Raw genomic sequence first — 23,141 nt, forward strand, 5'->3', positions numbered from 1 at the left:
GAAAAGTCTTGAAATCTCATTAGCGACAGTGTCTCATCAGCCCTGTTTTGGAGATTTGAAAATGAATGTTATATATAGAAAAATATTAAGTGACAGGTTGAAATCCCACCATGTGGGTAATATGCAGCAGTTTGCTAAACTGTTCTTGCAAACACTCACTTCCTTTATTCAATGTACAACATATGTATTGCAGTTGGCATATTGGCTATCTGGCCAGCAGGGTTGCATGCCCCGTCAGACAGCGTGGAAGAAGCTGGCTTTATTTACTGAGTTAGCATTGCCTCGGGAGAGGCGTGGTCAGTACTTAAAATGCAGTAGGATGATAAACGTTTGCACTTATTTTGACCACCAGGATGAGACCTTTAAGATACAAACCAGAAATCTGTCCTCAAGGAAATGTGTTTGCAACCAATTTCATTTTATCTAAAATAATGTATTTGCATCTTAGTAGTGATCACTTCCTCGAGATTTCCTAATAATATTCATGTGAGTTGAACTGTTTTCTGGTAACCAAAGCAGAAGCAGAGGATATGCCTGAAATGAATGTGATATGGTTTTATTTATTTATTTTTTTTTCAACGTTTATTTATTTTTGGGACAGAGAGAGACAGAGCATGAACGGGGGAGGGGCAGAGAGAGAGGGAGACACAGAACCGGAAGCAGGCTCCAGGCTCTGGGCCATCAGCCCAGAGCCCGACGCGGGGCTTGAACTCACGGACCGCGAGATCATGACCTGAGCTGAAGTCGGACGCTTAACCGACTGAGCCACCCAGGCGCCCCATGGTTTTAAATGTATTCAAATTGTGGAGACATCAGGTTGACTCTACTGTTTTGAACCTTTGCCAAAACTTGTCTTTCCCTGGCATTATCTTTTCACACACAGACAATGTCAGCATCTTGATGGCTGGTTTTATATTCTTTTACATGATAGATAGGTGGGAATGTACACAATGTAGGAAAATCGAATCACATTCTACACACTTCGAAAGAGCACTAAATGCAAAAAGATATCTTAGATTCTTTATGAGGTCTTGATCAGTATCGAACCGATACTTTCAGTGGTTGCTTACATTGTAATTTGAATGACATTAGTAAGCAGTGAATAGTCACTTAAGGAGAAGTAAGTTGAAATCTTAAACCAGTCAATCTTCTTGACAAAGAGGAACTTTATAGAAAGAAATGATCCATGCTGTCCCCCCCTCTTGGACTCACTTCAGAATTGTTTTTCCTTTTTAATAGCCTCTCTTCCATACGAGTGCTAATTTTCCAACTAGTTGTTGCCATTTGAGTATTCCCTTAAAAGTCAGCTCTCAGCATTACCTTATAGTCACTTGGAGTCAGCCAAAGGTATAAATGCCACCTCTCTGTCCAACACATTGTGACACACGTTCTTTGGAATCTATACCTGTATGTTTTTATTTTATTTACTCTTGCAGTCATTATTGTCCATGCATGTTCCCAAGTGAACAAGGACCACTCCTGAGAATAACTCTAAAAACTCTGTAGAGCTCCATATCTTTTATATTTCCCCTCTTCGACTAGAGTGAACAGACTCAGAGACAATTACCGCACACAGTACAAGAAACAAATGACCGTGTTTCCTGCTGCTTTTCCTTTTATCTGCCTATCGCGTGTAGTCAGTGTTCCATATTCAGGAGCATTCTGTAGTCTGTGATGTACTTCTTAATAATACACCAAGGAGATGGTATTTGGCAGAGAACGGCTGTCAGAAACTTAGATTCAAAAGGTTGTAGGATTTTTAAAACGTACACAGGCTACTTGTGCCAGCAACTAGAACAGCTAATTCTAGAAACCCAACTATGTTTCCAATAGAGAACTGTGGCTTTGTTCCTCCCAGAAGCATGTTTGTTCATAAATTCAAACCACTTCTCAAGCGATACAAGCACAGCACACAGATCTGTCTATGAGGGAAAAAACCAGAGCATTCCAGGGAATTATTCTATAAAGCACCAAATAAATAGAATAGGTCACGCACCAGGATAGAAATAGATGTGAGGCTCTGCTCCTTTTTCTGTAGTTCTGTATCTTTCCACGATTCCTTTCTCTGTATTTTCCACGTTATTTTTTCCTGCTTCTTCAGCATTAATTGCAGGTCCCTGTCATGCTGGGAACGGCTTGTTCCTCTGTCGCTGGAATGATCCAGACTCTCACACCTCAACGTACTTGTTGGGGGGGGGGGGTTGTGGAGCAGTGGTGAAGGTTTGATAGTTGGCCTGGCAGTAAAGTTCAACCTTTTTAAAATTGCTCTCCTGCTGGGCCGAAGAGCTGGTTTTCTTGTTTCCTGTGTCATGTGATCCAACGTTGTACACCTGCTCTCCTCAACTTTATCCCCACTCACTCACTATAATGAGAATAGTCTAGGATTTTGCTATTTAAAAATGTCTTGCCTCATACGTGTGGTCTGTCTAGGCAATTTTTATAGATTGAGCCCTATGAACTTGTCCATATTGGACCTACAAAAATGGCAATTCCATGTGGTTCCAACCTAAAACCTCTATTCAAATACTACCTTCCAGGGCAGTGAAATATACTGTTAGTTTTAGTCATGTTCCTTTTCAGGCTATCGAATATTGTATTAGCATTACATTTCCACAGTTCATTAATCACATAGCATTCTTTAATTTTGTACCTACATCATGACGTGAAGACATTTAATTGGTATTTCAGACTATACTTTGAAGAGAGAATTTTCTAGCCAACTGTGGCTAATCTGCTTCTCTTTGTTATTATTCTTACCCATCTTGCATATTGCATTAGCAAGTATCTCAGGAAATAGACAAGTAAATGGCAAGTATAAATCAAACTAATTTTCCTGGTAGTTTATAGTTCAGGTAACTTTTTATTATGAACAAGGCTGAAATGCGGTTTAGAGCTTAATCCAGTGCCAATGTCCCCTTTCCTTGGAGAAAAATTGAATGCCAATTGCAGATATAATGGTGAAATAGATATCTACATTAGCATCCATAAAATTTCCCAAACCTTCCAAGGTAATTTTCATCCAGTCAAATATAGGATATGTGATTATGTGAGGCCAGTAACACAAAACCAAGCAAAGTAATCCACTAAAATACTTTTCAGAGGAAACTAGATATGCTGTGAATTCTCAAGAGTATTATGTTCACAGAATTAATACTATATACAAAAAGCACATAAGAGGCTGAAGGCATCTTAGGAAACAGGAAAATGAGGCCATTACACTAAAAGGAAACTTATATTTAGATAATATTTATTTCTTTATTGGGGCCTAGTACTTTGAGGCATTTAGTAAATTACAGTATGGTTCTATTATACCCTTAGAAGATCATTCAGCCTTCATAGAGACAATATGTCTTACCTAGATCACTAAGAATTCTATGCCTTTGAAAGGAATACTTCCAATGCTTTAATTTTATATCTCTTTTATGAATTGCACAAAAATAACAAAGTAGAATAAAATAGATTCTTTACACCTCTAGTTTTAGAAGAATCGTTAACATCTCCATGGTATTTCTTATAAATTGAACGCCTTCATTTGACTTATAAATATTTTTTGTGTTTTTAACAGCTAGTGACATCGTAGTAGTATGAAAAAATTTAAACAGTTTTTTAAGTTATTTAAAAGTACAGGAAACCATGAACTGACTGATATTTCACTAAGTTTTTTCATCATGGCTTTTACATTTTGAACCTTAAAATGTAACCTTAAAAGCTTTCATTTGAAAAACAAACAAACAAAAAAAACCCTTTCATTTGTAGCACCTCTCCACCATTTTCCTTCAAAATGAATTTGTTGGTACCACATTTCATATACTAATTGTTAGCCAGTCATATTTCTTTCTTTTTTAATTTTCCGATTTTCTTTTAACTTTTTAAAATTTTTTGTCTTCCGAAAAATTCCTGTGAATGAAATGGTGAAAGATTTTGAAAGCAAAATTAAGGGGCACCTGGATGGCCAAGAGTTAAGCTACCAACTCTTGGTTTCAGCTCAGGTCATGATCTCATGGTTTCGTGAGTTTGAGCCCCACATCGGGCTCTGCGTTGGTGTCACGGAGCCTGCTTGGGACTCTCTCTCTCCCTCTCTCTGCCCCTCCCCTAGTCGCACTGTCTCTGTCTCTCTCAAATAAAATAACCTCAACATAACATAACATAGCATAATATAACATAAAAAACTTAAAAAAACAAAGAAAAACAAAGAAATCAAAATTAAAAGACAAGTTGCATCTGGAAGAAATTGCCTGTAATACAAGTAACAGAAAAAGTATTCATATCCGGATATTACAAGAAACTTTAAAAACCAATGAGGAATACTTTCACACCTGGAAAGATGAAATAGATTTACTTTTCCCTATTCCTCTCACCAAGAACAACTAAAAACTCACCATTGTATATAAAACAAACACAAGAAGACTCCAAAAGATAGAGAAAGGCAGATTGACTAAGGACCATGGGATGCACAGAACAGCACATTGATGAGTTTCCTGGGTTTTCTTTTTGCCTCGGATATTTCAGACTTCAAGTTGAAGTAGCTGCCAACCCATAAATGCCAACCCAGAAATGCTAATAGACAAAAGAAGTCCCAACAAAAGTCTGCTATCTCTAGTCAAAGAACCAGGAGAGGGAGAGCCTAGCAAAGTGGAACTATTTTAGGCAGTAATCACTCTACTCTACCAAACACTGCAGAAAACTCTGTGACCGCATTCCTATCCATGTCAACAAAGAGTGAGTGAGCCAGGTTTCTGCTCTAGTAAGACTGTAACAAGGCACCCAAACACTTTTTTCTACTGGGGTGGCATCAGCAGAGGTCTAGGGGAGACTCGGGATTTTCTCTGTCACCCAACAGTAGTAAAATCACCCCACTGTGGTGTCAGTAGAAACCATCCGGGGAGCAAGAATTTTCACCCTCACTCAGCAATAACAAAGAGGCTCTGTTCTCACATGTCAGTGAAGGCCATGCAGGGAAACTAGACTTCTACCTCCACTTGGTAATAACAAGGCAGAGCTCCCTGTGTGTACCAGAGCAGTGTCAGGAAAAGCCAATTAAAACAGAAGATTTAAATACAATTCAGAGTCTTATAATACAACATTATCTAAGTTCCTTGTGAAAATCACTTGTCAGATCATGACTAAGGAATATCTCAAACTGAATGAGAAAAAAAGATCAACGGACGTCAACACCAAGAAGACAAAGGTGTTAAAAGTGTCTGACAAAGACTTTAAAGCAACTTTGATAACGATGAGCAATTTGGAACATGCCTGAAACAAATGAAAGAAGAAAGGCTCAGAAAATAATAGAAAGTCTCATCAAAGGAATAAAAATGATACAAGGAAGAACCAAGTGGAAGTTTTAGAAATGAAAAATACTGGGGTGCTTAGGTGGCTCAGTAAGCTAAGCATCGGACTGTTGGTTTCAGCTCAGGTCATGGTCTCACAGTTTCATGGGTTCAAGTCCCATGTCAGGCTCTGTGCTGGCAGTGCGGAGCCTGCTTGGGATTTTCTCTTTCTCTGCCCCTCCCCTACTCATGCTGTCTCCGTCTCTCTCAAAATGAATAAATAAATTTTTAAAAAAGAAATGAAAAATACTATAACCATTATAAAAAGCTCAGTGAATGAGATCAACAGCAGAATGGAGAGGACAGAGAAAAGACGTAGCGAATTGGAAGACAGAACGATATAAATTACTCAATCTGGACAACAAAGAGAAAAGAGACTAATAAATGAATAGTGCTTCAGGCACCCGTGAGACTCTAACAAAAGTTCTAATATTCATATCAATGTAGTCCTAGATGGAGAAGAAAAAGAGGGTGAGTCTAAAAAGTCCTCAAATAAATAATGACTGAAAACTTTCCATTTAGCAAGAGACATAAACCTATAGAACCAAAAAGCTAAATGAATCCCAAATAAGGTAAATCCAAAAACAAAACAAAACAAAATGCATTCTAAAACACACTGTAATATGGGGCACCTGTGTGACTCAGTTAAACATCCGATGCTTGATTTCAGCTCTGGTCATGATCTCACAGTTTGTGAGTTCAAGCCCTGCGCCTGTCAGTGCAGAGCCTGCCTGGGATTCTCTCTCTCTCCCTCTCTCTCTGCCCCTCTCTCACTCTCTCTCAAAATAACTAAATTCTCTCTCTTTCTCTCAAAATAAAAAAATAAACATTTCTCTCAAAATAAATTAAAAAGTAAAAAAAAAAAATTAAAAAAACACATTGTAATAAAAATTCTGAAAACAAAAGACAAAGAGAAGATCTTGGAAGCAGCCAAAGAAAATAATGCCTACCTACAGGAAAAAAAAAAAAAAGAATTAGAAAGAGAGCTGATTTTCTATCAGAAAGCACGGAGATCATAAGGAAGGGGCACCATATTTTGCAGGTGCTGAAAAAAAAAAGCAAAACAAAACAAAACTCTGTCCTCCCAGAATCCTATACCCAGTGAAAATATTCTTCAAGAATGAAGGGGAAACCAAGACATCCCGGACAAAAAGACACTAAGAGAATTTGTCATCTGCAGACCTACCCTCAAAAATGGCTAAACGAAGTCCTCTAAACAGAGAGTAAACAATTAAAGAAGGAACATTGGGATGTCAAAAAGGAAGAAAGAGCACAGTAAGCGAATGTACAAGTACAAGTGGAAAGCAAACAATCCGCTTAAAGGAATCGCAAAAGACATGAGGTGACACTTCACCAAAGAAAATATACACACGGTAAATAAGCACACAAACAGATGCCCACATCACTAGCCACTAGGGAAATGCCAATTAAAACCACAGTGAGGTATCAGTACACACTGGTTGGTTAACATGAAAAATCGTGGAGACGCCAAATGTTACAAGAATACAGGGAAACTGGATCACTCACACATTGCTGCTGGGAATGTAAAATATTACAGCCTCTTTGGAAAATAGTATGGCCGTTTCTTAAAAAATGAAACCTGCAACTACCATATGACTCAGCAATTGCACTCTTGGGCATTTATCCCAGAGAAGTGAAAATTTATGTTCACACAAAGACATATCCACCAATGCCTCTATGTGGAAATATTATATTTAATATTTGTATATGTTTATATGTATATATATATAATATTATATGTATATTTGTATGTACATATTCATCTATTACGAATAGTTTTACTCGTCGCCAAAACCTAGAAATAACCCAGATGTCCTTCCAGGAGTAAAAGCTGAAGCAGACTGGTACATCCGTACCCTAGACTACTGTGCAGCAATAAAAAGGAATAAACTGTTAATGCACACAACAACCTTTAGATGAATCTCCAGAGAGTTATGCTGAGTTAAAAAAAAAGAAAAAAGCAAACCCGAAAGGTTAGATGCTATATGATTCCATTTGCATAACATCCTTGAAATGAAAAACATACAGAAATGGAGAACAGAGTATGGTTGCAAAATATTAAGTAGTGGATGGGCTCAGAGAAAAGTGGGTGTTGTTCTAAAAGATAATTTGGAAGTTCTCTGTGGTGGTGGAAATATTATATATTTTGACTGCATGAATGTCATTATCCTGGCTGTGATATTGTACTATAGTTTTGCAAGATGTTACGTCGGAGAAAATTGGGTAAAATGTCCATCAGCTCTCTTTGTATTGTTTGTTGCAATTGCATCTACAACTATCTCAAAATGAAAAGTTTATTGACCAAGAAAAAACTAATGAGAAATTAATTTTTAAAGTCAGTTCCACCAAGTTTTTCTTTATAATTCTGGTGTTATAACTTCTTGGAAAGGCCTCTCCCTTCTTCAAGATTACAAAAGTACCCTCCTACATATAATACTTTAATAGTTTTCTTTTTTTAATGCAGAACTTTTCTCTGTTCAGATGTTTTAAAATCTGGTAAGCCACAACATCCCTCACTTTGAATCATACCACAGGTTTCTTGATAAAATACTGGATGCTCATATGCTCTTTTCTTTTTTTAATGTTTATTTACTTATGAGACAGAGAGAGACAGAGTGCGAGTGGGGGAGGGGCAGAGAGAGAGGGAGACACAGAATCCCAAGCAGGCTCCAGGGACTGAGCTGTCAGCACAGAGCCTGATGCGGGGCTTGAACTCATGAACCGTGAGGTCATGACCTGAGCCAAAGTCATATGCCCAACCTACTGAGCCACCCAGGCGCCCCACTCATATGCTCTTTTCACACCACCACCACCACCTTATCTGCATTCTCAAGGACACAAGGGGGTGATATTGGCGTATATATTATATATTTTCTCTTAGATTCCATAAACCATGCTTTTGACAGCCATGCTGGATTTTACAAGTTCTCAAAAGAAATTGCTGTTAAAATACTTCATTTTTCCAGTGTGCTAGAAGTGTTTTCATAAGCAAAACCTAAACAATTAGGTAGCTGTCAATACTAAAAGTAGACCAGTACATTTTCCAGGTAAATTTCTATTGCACAGTAATACCCGGTTAAGGTCACCTCATACAGCGGTGCAGGTATGCACAAATCCAGATAGCACAGTGAACGTGGACTGCGGACCGCACTAACTTAGGTGGCAGCCAGGTCACCCCCGGGTCCATTCCCTTTCTGCCAGTTTGCAACATTCAAGTGCTACAGACCACGACTCTGCAACAGAAAGAAAGCTCTGATATCCTGGCCAGACGTATCACAGTACTGAGAGGTAGAATGAAAGGTCTTTTCCCGACCGCATCCCCCCATCTCCCAAGCTGTGGCTCTCTGAATCTAGAGTAGGACCCCAATGGCCGAATGCAGAAGGAGAGGAAGTTTCACAGAGAAAATGGACCCAGGACAAAGAAAACCCAAGGGCTTGCCCTGCCTGAGGCCATGGGGCTTCCTGACTTTGGGAACGTAGTTTTTCTGACATTCTGCAGCCCGCAGTGCAGCAGTGCAGCCTGGGGAGATCAAAGAAATTGCAACAGGGGTGCCTGGGTGGCTCAGTCCGTGAAGCGGTTAAGCCGCCGACTTCGGCTCAGGTCAAGAATCGCGGTCCGTGGGTTCGAGCCCCGCTACGGGCTCTGTGCTGACAGCTCAGAGCCTGGAGCCTGTTTCAGGTTCTGTGTCTCCCTCTCTCTGACCCTCCCCTGTTCCTGCTCTGTCTCTCCCCGTCTCAAAAATAAATAAAACGTCAAAAAATATTAAAAAAAAAAAGAAAGAAATTGCAATAACCCCAGGCTTCTGGGAAGCACAGAAACATGCGATTGTCATGAGCAAACTAGTGACCGCGGATCTGGACTCCTGTTAAATGTATTACTTGGGTTTCCATAAGCACTGACCAAAAAATCCAAACTCTAGCTTAATTTTGTTGGCTTTCCTGAGGAAACAAGAAAATGACATCATATCAAATATACATAGTCGAAGAGAATAACTGTCTCGAAAGAAATAAGCCAAGAGGGTGTCCTCAAAATGCTAAATCATGAAGACTGATTACGACGGGAACTTGCGGAGCACTGGCCCCAAGGTGCAGCCTTCCAGTCTGTTCTGAAGAGAGACACAATCTTGGAGTAGAATGTCTTTTATCAACTTTATTTGCTTCCTGCTGAAAATGAACAGGTATGTAATTTAAACACAAACACAAATAAATGTAAATGAAAGAAACACTGAACAGAAATCTCACTTTTTCATTCAGGTTATCCAAAAACTATCAAGAACTCTGCATTTCTGAAGTAAACCGAACGTATATTTTTTTTAAGTTTATTTATTTATTTTGACAGAGAGAGAGAGAGAGAGAGAGACTGAGAGAGCTGGGGAGGGGCAGAGAGAGAGAGAGAGAGGGAGAGAGAGAATCCAAAGCAGGTTCCATGCCGTCAGTGCAGAGCCTGATGTGGGGCTTGAACTCACGAACCTTGAGAATATGGCCTGAGCTGAAATTAAGAGTTGGTCACTTAACCAACTGAGCTACCCAGGCACCCTCTTTATTTTTTAAAAGTTGATTTATTTATTTTGAATCCAAACATATTTGTACCACTAAATCAGACATTGAGAATCTGATATGATTTTGCAGATCTTATATGCGTTTTGCAGATTTAAAACTAAAAGATTTATTTGTGTAAGGAGAGAATAACCCAGACGTTGATTTTGGTTGAAATAACACCAGCACCTTCAATTTAGATGATTTGCTGCGTACAAACAATTCAAAGTGCTTTTGCGGGGAGGGTGCTTCACAAGCCTGTAAATCCAGAGATTATCAGGATTCAAACAGCTCGTCATGCCTGCAATCTGACTGACGTTATAAACTAGAAATTATTTGCAGTCAATGTTACCTGAAACAAGCAGGGAATAGAAATACCTTTTATTAATTTATACCGAGATTTTTTTGGCTTGGTTTCCATATATATATATATATATATATATATATATATATATTTGGCATAAATATATATGTATATATATATTTGGCATAAATATATATGTATATATATATTTGGCATAAATATATACATATATATTTGGCATATATATATATATTTCCTCATATGTATATTGGATTTTATCCAACAGCAACATGCTAGCCACAGCACTTATTGCAAAAAACACACTTTCTACATGCAATTTCTATAAGTTTACCTCTCACGTACAGAATCATAGTCCACGGTTTCTCTATGGCTTTAGTTACCGTTACTAATAACAATATTAGTTATGGCCACCTTTTTTGAGAATTTATGATATACAAAATCATGTCATCCTCACAACAGCCCTGTGAGGCCAGCACTATTATAATACTCTTATTATGGGTTGTTGTTTCTTTTATTTTTTTTTTTTTAATTTTTTTTTTTCAACGTTTATTTATTTTTGGGACAGAGAGAGACAGAGCACGAACGGGGGAGGGGCAGAGAGAGAGGGAGACACAGAATCGGAAACAGGCTCCAGGCTCTGAGCCATCAGCCCAGAGCCCGACGCGGGGCTCGAACTCACGGACCGCGAGATCGTGACCTGGCTGAAGTCGGACGCTTAACCGACTGCGCCACCCAGGCGCCCCGGTTGTTGTTTCTTTTAAATGTAAAGAAATTGAACCTTGGAGAAATTGAATAACCTCCCCATATCAAGAGTTATAAGTGAAAGAAGCAAGATCGGATCCTGATCTCTCTGTCTCCAAAGCTAACTTGAACCACTAAACTAGGTGGCTATTCTCAATTCTGTGTCCAGGTCTGTGTAATGCAGAAACTAGAGAGCACCTCTCAGCTCCAGACCATTAGGGATGCCTTCATAGTCCCTGAAACATGTCACATTGGTGAGTTTTCTCTGAATTTGTATTGGGATTTGTATCGGAAGGATAACTCTTAACTGAATGCTCCCTAGAAACACTTCACCTACTACTTAGACAATGTTTCATTTATATTCAGTGAATAATAATCACAAACATTTCTCAAGTTGCTATGTGCCAGGCCCTCTTCTAAACCCTGTATTTATACTAATTCATATAATATCACCTAGTGATTGGTCCCATTGTTTTCCCAGCCTTACAACCAAGGAAAAGAGGTTTCCTAAGAGCACATGGCTGGTAAGCAGCAGGACCCAACTTCCATACCAGGCAGTGTGGCACTAAATTGCCCTGTAGAGTCCCCTAACATTTCTGAGCAGGAGCTGTATGCTCAGTTCTCCTGGGCTCCAACAAGGCTGCTATGAGCCAAGCAGACTGACCTTCTGGCGCTAATAGTCTGGCATAGGAGACAGAAATTAATCACATCAATACATATGCAATTACAAACTGTAATAAATACATTAAGGAAATAAAGAGGGAGCTGGGAGAACAAAACAGGAGCCTGCTTTAGGCTGGACAGGACCCTGTGGGAAGTCACAGCTAAGCTGAACCCTGAAATGGAGGAGAAACTGGACACAGGAAGGCTCCAAGCTTGGAAGGAGGCAGGTATGGGAGCAAGACTGAATCAGGAGACATCCTGATAACACCAATTCATGTTATTATTATTTTAAAGTTGTGAGAACATGCTAAACTGTGGCTTATTCTGTTTGTTCTCACATAGGCTGACAACAAAATAGTATATCCCACATGCCCCCACAAGACTTTGCAAAGAAGGTCCCTAGAGATCCATTTGTCAATCCCTTATCTATCACCAATTCTGAGGATAACACAGGGCTGGAGTTGAAAAGGTTGAGGATAAGAATTTCTCTGGAGAAGCTGTCATTTTGCCTTGCATCCTTTTGCTTGCCTTGTATCTCACACCAAAAGCAAGGAAAAAGTGGTGTTTTATCCCACATTTTGAGACCTAGTGAGGGAGCTCTGGAACCCATTCAATGGACCAGTGTCTGACTCAGCTGAAATATCTAAAGCCATGCCAAAGAGCAGCATTCGCAGGAAATGGCAGCATTGGAAGAAAACTACACTTTTATGCAGGCAAGGATGTAGGAGAGATTCACACGAACCATTTATGGGTCTTGTGGGAACCAGGCTGGAGACATCTTCAAAAGGATCTTGTCCAAGAGCTTTACCAGGGAGTCTTGTGGGGTTGAAGGCCCAATGCTCAGGGACTGAGCATTTGTGCTGGTAAATGGCCAGCCGCATCCCGCATCACAGGACAGGTCATTGGCGGATCCCAATGAGGGAGTTTCCTAGAAATCCCCAAAATGTATCTCAAGGGAAAGACCACAAATGTATCCCAAAGATTCCAAGCCTCATAAACACCAAGGACAAATTGTAAAAATGCCAATCTTTGAATACTGTGCATTTCCTTAATTCTTTCTTCTTATTTCAGAAGGAGTCAGAAGTCTGGACTAATGAGCAGGGTTTGGAAAAGTAGAACAAGGTAAAGATGTGAAACAGAAGCAACCATGATCCCTTTCCTGTTGCAGGATCCCCAAACTGGTGAAAAGGAAACACTTTATATTTGACTGAAAGTCTGAATTATATGTATCACATGGAAGCAGGTCATTGAAAGCACTGAAATAAGACTGTCTGTATGACAAAAAGTGTCCCACAGCCTTTCCATGATCTAATTCAAACTAGAGAAGCTGTAGGACCTAATCAAGAGTTTATATAGGAGCAGGAAAAAGATGTAGATCTCACTGAACAGGGTTGAAGAATCCTGGGGGAGTTACAAAGAAAATTGTCTTTAGCCATTCAGCAAGTATTTATGGAGTACCTACAATGCTCCATGTATGGTTTCAATACTTGGGATGTTTCGGTGAACAAACCAAGTATCTGTCTTCAGGTAGCTTACATTCTACTGGGGCAGGGGGAGGGGCAGTTTGGATGAGAGACAAACCATAAATGTGATAAACAGGTAAATTATATACTATGATAAAAGTGATTAGTGCTATGAGGAACTGATTGAGCTAAGGTCATTAAGAATGCCAAGGGAAGGTAGCTTGTAATTCTATCTTATACCTCAATAAAATTGACATATATATAGCACTGTATGTTTAAGGTGTACAAAATAATGATTTAACATACGTATATTGTGATCACCATAAGTTTAGTTAACATCCATCATCTCATACGGATACTGAGAAAAAAGGAAAGGAAAATGAAACAAACAAAAATAAAATTTTTAATTCTAAAAAGAGGGAAAGAAGAAAAATGTGTTTTCCTTGTGATGAGAACTTCTGGGATCTACTCTCTTAACAACTTAAAAATATATCACACAACAGTGTCAGCTCTGGTCATAATGCTGTACATCACATGCCTAGTATTTACTTATCCTATAACTGGGAGTTTGTACCTTTTGGCCACTCCATCCAATTTCCCCTCCCTGACCCCCATTCTGCAACCACAAATATGCTCTCTTTTTCTGAGTTCGGTTTTTTTTTTATGTTTAGTTTAAAAGAAATCATACAGTATTTGTCTTTGACTCATCTCATTTAGCATAATGTCCTCAAGATCTACCCAAGTTGTTGCAAATGGCAGCATTTATTCCTTTTTTAAGACTGCGTAATATGCCATTGCATGTATATATATAAATATATATATATATATATATTTATATATATACATATACCCACATACACACCACATTTTCTTTATCTATTTATCTGTCAATAAACACTTAAGTTGTTTCCATGTCTTGGCTATTTAAGGATAATGTTGGTAGCTTGTAATTTTAAATCAGGTGCTTACTGTAGGCCTTATTGAGTAAGTGATATTTAAGGAAGGAGATTGTTTTAATACATAAGTTGGATCTTGTCACTCCTCCGCTCAGAACCCTGCAATGGGGCCTACACTCAGTCCTGTTGGCCAGGAAACTATAAATAGAAAGGATGGAAGCAGAGAAATTGCTCAGAGGCTACTACAATCATCAAAGGAGGAGATCGTGGTGGCCCATGGCAGCAGTGGGGATGGTGAGAGATATTTTAGAAGAGAATTTCCTGATGTAGTAGGAATTAAGGTTGACTTCAAAGGTTTTGGCCTAAGCAAATAGAATTTTGAAACTACCAGAGGGAAGACTATCGGTAGAACAGATTTGGGGTTGAAGGATAGTTTGGGGCACTCAGTCTGAGATGTCCATGAGACCATCAAATGGGGAAACTGCCTACATGATTGGGTATGTGGATCTGGGGTCCAAGACAGAGATCTGGCCTTGGGAGCAGAGACTTGAGAATTATCTCTAACTTGTGATAAGGGCCTTGATACAAGAGAAAAAGCAGTCCCTTTTAAACCAGCATGAGTGAATCATGAGGTGTCCAGAACCTAGGTGGAAAAGAAAAAAATAATTAGTTGGCCTAAGACCAATTGTTTTATCTATTCATCTCTGCTCTTAGTTGATATAAAAATATAAAAATCGTGTATTCCAATGGCTGGCCTTGGAAAGGTAAGTCCTTCTCTGGCAATTTATTTCCAAATATAGAGCACCACATATCTCTTAAATACAGACAAAATTATTTTTTTATAAAGAGTGTTAATTTGTTTAAGACAACCAGTCAGTTAAGAATTTTTTTGTAATCCTCTCTGTCTGTAAAGTATTATTTAGTTATCCATAATTTAAGAATTCAGAGCCACATTCTTGCCATTGTTCCTGGTGAACCCCTAACCACACTAAAGAGGGAACTTTAGTCTCTCTCCCTGTATGCCAAAGAAAATTGCAGCTAAGAGTTCAGAGGGGCAATTTAAATGTCACTCTGACCCAAAGGTTTGGAAAGAATGTAAAAATTCTATTATGAAAAATGAAGGGGCACAAGAAACCATGGTTGTAATGTCAAACTGCTAAGTACACTCCTGGGCTGATTACGTTCCCATGAAAGATGGGACCTAGAACACAGAAGATATAGACAGTCTGTTCTGTTGACTTCTGGACTGGAGGCAGAGGCCAACTAGACTATTCTGTCCTTAGCAAACAGTCCTATGGCTCTGAGACAGTGAGTAACTAAGGTACAGAAAACAATGGAACAAACACTGAAAAATACAGAAGTGAGGACAAAGATAGCCAAACAAAAATATTTGTAATATATTTAAACTCAGAGAATTTAGCTTTGATTTAGAAAGCATAGAAGAGCTTGTTCCAAATCAGACTGGGAGGGTTGTTTATTTTGCCTTTTGCTCAAGTCAGATCTAATGATCCTAATGACTTTCAATGTTTCTAAGTTATTCCCCAGACTTGATTAAACTTCGTATTTGGGCCATAGGTCAGACAGCAAACACTGATTTATTTAACATTCAATCAACCCAACTCTCACTTTGCTAGCATTCTGGCCCTCTGTCCATACAGTGAGTGTTGAAATTCATATTCCCACCTCTAAAATATTTCAAGATTATACCATCGCTTCAGAACTATCAGAGTATAGTCTCAAGATTAAGTCAACTGTATAGGATTCTTTTTTTTCCCTTTCCTCTATTTCTTTCTTTCCTTTTTTATTTATTTATTTTTTTTAGGCAGGTGGCATCTGTCTGTGAACCAGAACATTCAACTGAGTGATGCCGTCCAGTAGAACTTTCCGCAGTGATGAACATGTTCTGCATCTGTATTCTGCATATATAGTTACTAGCTACATGACTAGTCGCTGAGCACTTGTAGCTATGGAACTGGATTTTTAAATTAATAATTTAGTTAATTTAATTAAATTTGACTTTAATGAGCCACATGTGACTAGTGGCTGCTGTATTATGGACAGTGCTGTTCTAGACCAGCAAAGAAGGTACTATGTATTAGTAGCCTATAGATAAACACTGTCTTTGTGTGCAAATGTGTCTGCAAAACACAGTGGTGCTTTCCACACTCTAAGCAGAAGAAACATACTGTTTTTTCATACGGCGTGTGGTCGGTCATAGGGAGGTGTGCTATGGCACTGTTGACGAACTAAGAAGGAATATTAGTTTCCGAGTGCTGCCATACCCAAAACTGGCTGGCCCGAAACAATAGAAATGTGTGGTCTCACATTTTGAAGGCTAGACATCCCAAACCACAGTGTTAGCAGGGCCATGCCCTCTCTGACAGCTCTAAAGGAGAAACTTCTCTGGCTTCTTTTAGCTCCTGGTTTTTGCCAGCAACCCTTGGTGTTCCTTGGCATATAGATGCATCACCTGAGTTCTAGGGCTATCTTCTACTTGTGCATCTTCACACTGCTTTCCCTCTGCGTATCTGTCCCTAGGTCCAGATTTCCCCTTTTTATAAGGACATAGTCCCATCGGATTAGGGCGACCCTAATGACCTCATTTTAACTTGATTACCCCCGTAAAGACTCTAAATAAGGTCACATTTCGAGGTACTGGGAGTTCGGACTTCAACATGCCTTTTTGTGGGGGAGACACAATTCAACACAGAACATTCGCCATAGTAATAATGTTGTTGTATGGAAGTAGGCAGATCCTTGGAAGCTGACAGGGTCCTTCTCCCACACTAATCCTTGAAAGGCAGCAGGACCAAGCCAGATGTCCTGGCAGCCTCCCATTTCCACATAAATAGCCTTGACCATACAACTCTGAGCAGAAGATATTGAGAAATCTCACCTACTCATGTTTTTTTTTTAATTTTTATTTTTGTAAGTTTGTTTGTTTGTTTGTTTTGAGAGAGAGAAAGAGCACGAGCAAGGGAGAGGCAGAGAAGGAGGGAGAGAGAGAATCCCAAGCAGGCTCCACACTGTCAGCCCAAAGCCTGATGATGTAGTACTTGAACTCACAAGATCATGACCTGTGTTGAAACCAAGAGTCATACACTCAACTGATTGAGTCACCCAGGCACCCCTCATCTACCCATCATGTTTAATCTTCCCCTGTGTCTTCTCTGCTCAGCTCAGCACGGGTTAGGTAGTGAAGTGAAGAAAGAACAACTTTAAATAAAACTCCAGCCTTCGAGCCAGACCAGCCCCTGTGGCCAGGCCTGCACAATGCTACTGTCAGAACTCACCACTATTCACAGCCTCTCATAAGTTTAAATAAGGGAAATCTTTCCTTTAAAAAAAAAAAAAAAAAAGTACCCTTGTCCTTCTTTCCTTCCCATCCCCCACCAATTCCCCTCTTCTAAGTCAGTCTGATGTGTCTATTGCTTCTTTTTGTCAAACAGTATCCTTCCACCATTTCATGTGATATTTTGCATTGCATCAAACTTTTAGGAAACTTGGTAACATTATGTACTGCCCATGGGCAAAGGCCACAAATCTCTCCCAGATCAAGTATGATCTTGGTAGCAGCTCAGAGAAGGCCATGGTCCTTGATGAACTAGGCTGCTTAAAGTCTTCCTGGTGCCACTGGAGACCTGAGACTGCCAGGAGGGGTCAGTAGAGAAGAGAGGATTTGCAAGTCCGAAAGCCACATAAGGAAGGGAGAAGGGTGTGCTGGGAACGCAGACCAAGAAATAGGTCCTGGGGTGAGATGCTGAGGAAACCACTAGTAGCATGAGCAGCGGGGGGGTGGGAAAATAAAAAAGAGAGACCATTTAATCAGCATCTCTAAGGACTAAGATGATGTCAACCAGAATCTCAATAATATTTTGTCAGTGGATGGTTGGTTTGAGTTAGACACTAAGCTAATTAAGAGCAACAAGAAAAGACTGTCTCCTAAGTCTTTTATATCAGCACCTGGTATAGTACCTGCTACATGGAAGTTGTCAACAAATGTTAAATAGATAAGCAAAAAAGCAAATGAATTTGGGGCTTCCTGTATGATGTTGGACGTGCAGGACAGACAGGCTCAGGTACTATTCCAGGAGCTTAGTTGGGAGATGGATAGCCTAAGAAAGGTATCAGGAAATAAGCGACAAAATGTAAAGAACAAAAGTGATCTTCAGTAATGTTGAATAAACACATGAATAAATGGAGAAAGGAAAGAACGAAGAGGTCAAAAACAAGTGAGGTTTCTCACCTGGGACATCGGTGTTATAATGTGCCAGCTATGAAGATAAAAACCTGAATACGAAGTCGCCCATGAAGACAAATGCCCATGATCACCCTGCAGGTGTGTTTTGTTTCAGCCACCCAGGATTAAAAAATAGTTTTTAAAAAGGAGATTCCAAGAAACATGAAATCCACTGGACTGTAGCTAATCCTGGATGCCCGTTCAGGCTTACCACACTCTGTGCCACTCTGTTGTCTCTTCATAGAGTCCACTTCACCCATGTGGGAAGGGCTGATAATGTGCTAGCACAGTTTTGTCAAATGAGTTAGGCTATTAAAATACTTTCTGGGGCGCCTGGGGGCGGGGGGCTCAGTCGGTTAAGCGTCTGACTTCGGCTCAGGTCACGATCTCACAGCTCGTGAGTTCGAGCCCCACGTCGGGCTCTGTGCTGGCGGCTTGGAGCCTGGAGCCTGCTTCGGATTCTGTGTCTCCCTGTCTCTGACCCTCCCCCTGCTCTCTCTCTCTCTCTCTCTCTCGCCCCAAAATAAACATAAAAAACTTTTTTTAAAAGAAATACTTTCTATTGGTTGATTCCAAACTTTTCCCTGCCTCTCCAGCTGTCACAGACGTCCCAGGGTCCAGGAAATACAGGGGGAGTGTTGAGTGGCAAAAGGACCCTGCAATTGGACCTGCTCCACCTCCATGGCCAGTGTCTGTTCTGATGGGGGAGGGGTTGGTGCCATATCAATTGTTAAATGTTACTAATAGCATTCCTGCCTGGGGGCCACCTGCCCACTCCCCACAGGCATCTGAGTTTGCCATCTCTGCTCAAGCATTGGCCACCTCTCCATCTCATCCATAGACGCTCATCTGAAGTGCCTGCCTTTCTTCTGCCAACCCCACGCATTTCAAAATACATGACTCATGGACGTTACCCTCAGGTAGCCTTTAGAATATGGTTTTGGTATAGCCCTACTCCCACCAGCGTCTATGCTGGATCTCTCAGCTTAATCGCCTTTCAATCCTCTGCACAGCTGCTTGTCAATTTGCATGATGTCTTCCCAGAAACCCCTCTCACTTGCTCCCTTCTCTGGGCCTCCGCCCACCCCATGGTGGCTGTTTATTATTGAACCTGAATACTAAAATTTGGGGCACTCTTTGTTTAACTAAAACTGAGGCAAAAGTAAAGCGAGAGGAGGAAGGTTTTATGACAGAAAAAGTTCCATAGATTAAAACGTTATTGGTACTTTCCTAATGAAGCTTGAATAATCAGCAGATAAGAAAGAAAATCAGACATAATTTTTCTGTCCAAGTTTCTAAGGGTTTCTTAGATGTAAGCCAAGAAAATATCTAAAGTACTAGGAGCTCTGTCTTAACACTGGACTCCTGTGGTGACCAGAATTTGGCTGCGTTTCAAGATAATAAGCATTTGGTTCAGAAGGCTGTTTAAAAGAAATAAAAAGGCATAAAATCTCAATCACCCAATATGGTTTGTATTAGAATAAATTGATTACCCCAAACCTAACATGATCAGAGCTCTGCCAAGAGGCTGGCAAGGAGCAACTGTTGGCATAGTCCAAATCCTAATCAGTTATTTGTAACAAGTGATTATTTAATAACCATTCACATTCATCGTGGCTCCTTTCGCCAAATGGAGGAGGAAAAGAGAGAGAGGAAACCTCAGAGGGAATAAAAGGAGTTCCAGCCTTATTGTTTTCTCATGGTGAGTACATGAAAATGTATCCATGTGCAAAGAAAAATCCAATGTTCTCAGTCAGACCCAGTTGAGTGAAAATTAAGTCTCTCTTTCCATTTCTGAAACTTTTTTTTCATTGTTCTTTCTTGTGCTTTTTTTAATTAAGTTTTTTAATTTTAATTCCAGCATAGTTAACATACAGTGTTATATTAGTTTCAGGTGTGCAATATAACGATTCCACAATTCTATACATTACTCAGTGTTCATCATGATAAGTGTTCTTTTAATCCCCTTCACCTATTTACCCATCCCCCAACCACCTCTCCTCTGATATGCTTTATGTTAAAGCATAACTGAGTACCCTCAGTTAAAGCTATTTTTTTCCCCAACAAGAACATTCTTTACTTGAAGTATACTTCAGAACACATGGTTCTAAAAGACATGTGTAAAAAACATTCTATCCAAGAAAAATAGAATACACGTTTTCTTCAAGTACACACAGAAGAATCCCCTGGATAAATCACATAAAAAGAGACATGACAAATATTACAAACTTAAGAAGACTGAAGTCATACCAAGTATATTTTCCAACCACAATGGTACAAAACTGAACATCAACAATAGAACAAATCTGGAAAACCTACAATACATATTATTAAGTACTTAACACGTAAATACTAAACAACACACTGCTGCACGAGCAATGGGCCAGCAAGAAATCAGTGAATCCCAATATGTCCCAAAACAAAAGGGAAAGAAAACGCAATATTCCAAAACCTATGGGATGCAGCAAAAGTAGATGTTCAAGTGAAATTTATGTTGTAATTGCGTGTATTAAGGAAAAGAGTTCAAATAAGCAACATGACACCACAGGGAGCTAGAAAAAGAAAATCCTTAGCTGAAATTTAACAGAAGGAGGAAACAACAAAGAACAATCAGAAATAAATACGATGGAGACCAGAATAAACAATAACATAACATTGAAAGTGATGAAACTCTGAAAGAACAGTTGACTTATTGAAGAGGTCCTAAGAGTTCAAGCAAATGCTGGTTGAGGAGATTTGGTGTCGTGATGCTTCTCCTAAGAAGAAATTTCTTCCTCTCATAACGTGTATAAGAGTCTAAAAACACAAAGCACAACATGAATTTTCAAAATGTTCTATTCTTTCTCGGTTATACTTTACTGAAGGGTGAATCCGGTTCATCAAGCTTCTGAAACTCCAAAGTCAAACTTTCGGTCAAGTGCACTGTGTCAAGTGATAAGCATGGAAATTTTTAAGACAAAACTCGGAACATATTTAAGACATATTAATGGTTTACTGATAGACAATAAACAAAGAAAAAGTTTTTATATCAGTCTTGAACAAAAAAAAAGCAGCATTTCTTACTCTGTAGGGCATCACAATAAGGAATCTCTCTCATCTCTTCCTAGATCAGTTTTGGTAAGAAGATTTGAAGTTAGTTGTTTGACTTTCCAATTTTTTACGTTCCTCACAAGACAGCCCTTAACTCTCCAAGTTACTATCCTGACATTCCATGAGAAAAAAAATATCTTATGTAACTGTCTAAAAATGTGATAGAATTGTCAAAGCATATGGAACCAGTTACATAAATCTTGAAATACAAGTCAGTATTATTTATTCTCTAATGGAATAAGTTAGCAGCGAGACAGTTAATAGAAACAAGGGAAAGCTATAAATTCCATTTGATGGAGAGGTTGGACTTGGCCACACCTATTTATCTGCACAAACACCAGCGAGAGCATCAATGGCATAATTAGAGCAGTTCAATGGCAACTTGCTCTTGAACCTAGGGAGAGGGATTGATACAGACAGTTCCCACGCCCAGTACACCCCCCCTATACTGGACAGCAGGGAGTACCAAGTCAGCTACATCTCATCCTTTTCCACTTTTTTTTGAATGAGCTGTACTGGGATAGGGATCTTTGGCTGGAGGCCAAGAGACACCCTCTGAGAAGGATTCTGAGAAGGATCGCTTTCTCCAGGTAATCTCTCATGCTTTCTGACAAGAGCCCATGTCTGAGAAAACTGTTTCCTCACCGTAGGCACATCAGGCACATCATCCTGTTAATGAAAATGAAAGAAGTCCTTGCCAAGATGTTGAATCCATTCAGCCCCTACCCTCCATGGCCTGTGCTAGCAAAGTTCACCACAGCCACTTGTCAAAGCTGCTGTCAGGACCCTCAGGTGCATACTCCTGCATTAGCAGACATCTCAGCCAAGATGCGGGATTTCGGAAAGAGAGGAATTATTACTTTGCATGTGTGTGTGTGTGTGTGTGTGTGTGTGTGTGTGTGCATGTGATAGAGAGGGGGATGGGGAGGATAAGAGAGAGACAGAGAGAATCCTAAGCAGGCTCTGCACTGTCAGCTCAGAGCCCCACGCAGGGCTCGATCTCATGACAGTGAGATCATGACCTGAGCAGAAATCAAGAGTTGGGCAGTTAATTGACTGAGCCACTCAGACATCCCTTACTTTGCCTTTTATTTGTTTATTATTTTTTAAGTTTATTTATTTAATTTTGAGAGAGAGAGAGAGAACACAAGAAGGGGAGGGGAAGAGAGAGAGAGGGAGAGAGACAATCTCCAGCAGGCTCCGGGCCATCAGTGCAGAGCCAGATGCAGGGCTCAAACTCACAAAGCGTGAGATCAGGACCCGAGCAGAAACCAAGAATCTGACACTTAACCAACTGAGCCACCCAGGCACCCCTTACTTTGCCTTTTAATTGAGGCTTCCTTTTTTCAAAATCCTCCTAAGAAATATTCTAACCCATGAAGCCTCCTCCTGTCTTCTAATTAATCCTCTTTACCCAATCAGTTCATCTTGCTTTAGAGATTACAGTTTTATAAAGGTGGAAGGAAAATATACACATCCCTACAGTCTCAAATGCCTTGGGGTGCTGTGTGTGCCTCTCCTAGTGTGCATGATCTTACAGAATCATTTCAAGTTTTGTGCCTCAGTGTTCTCAACTATGGAGTTGAGCATATTGGGTTATTTTTTTTAATCTACTTATTTATTAAGCATGTATTTCATGCCCAGACACTGGGAATCAATGATGGCTTTATAAGGTCCTCTTTCCTTGAGAAGCTGATAGTTTACCAGAATTACCCCCAAAGTGTCCCCATTTCTTCCATGGTTTCGTTCCTTCATTCCATAAATATTTGACAAGTTCATATATATTCCGAGCATTATTCTATGATCATAGGGGAGAAAAAAAGAGGAGGAGGAAAG

Source organism: Lynx canadensis, chromosome F1, assembly GCF_007474595.2.
Source record: "Lynx canadensis isolate LIC74 chromosome F1, mLynCan4.pri.v2, whole genome shotgun sequence".
NCBI lineage: Eukaryota > Metazoa > Chordata > Mammalia > Carnivora > Felidae > Lynx > Lynx canadensis.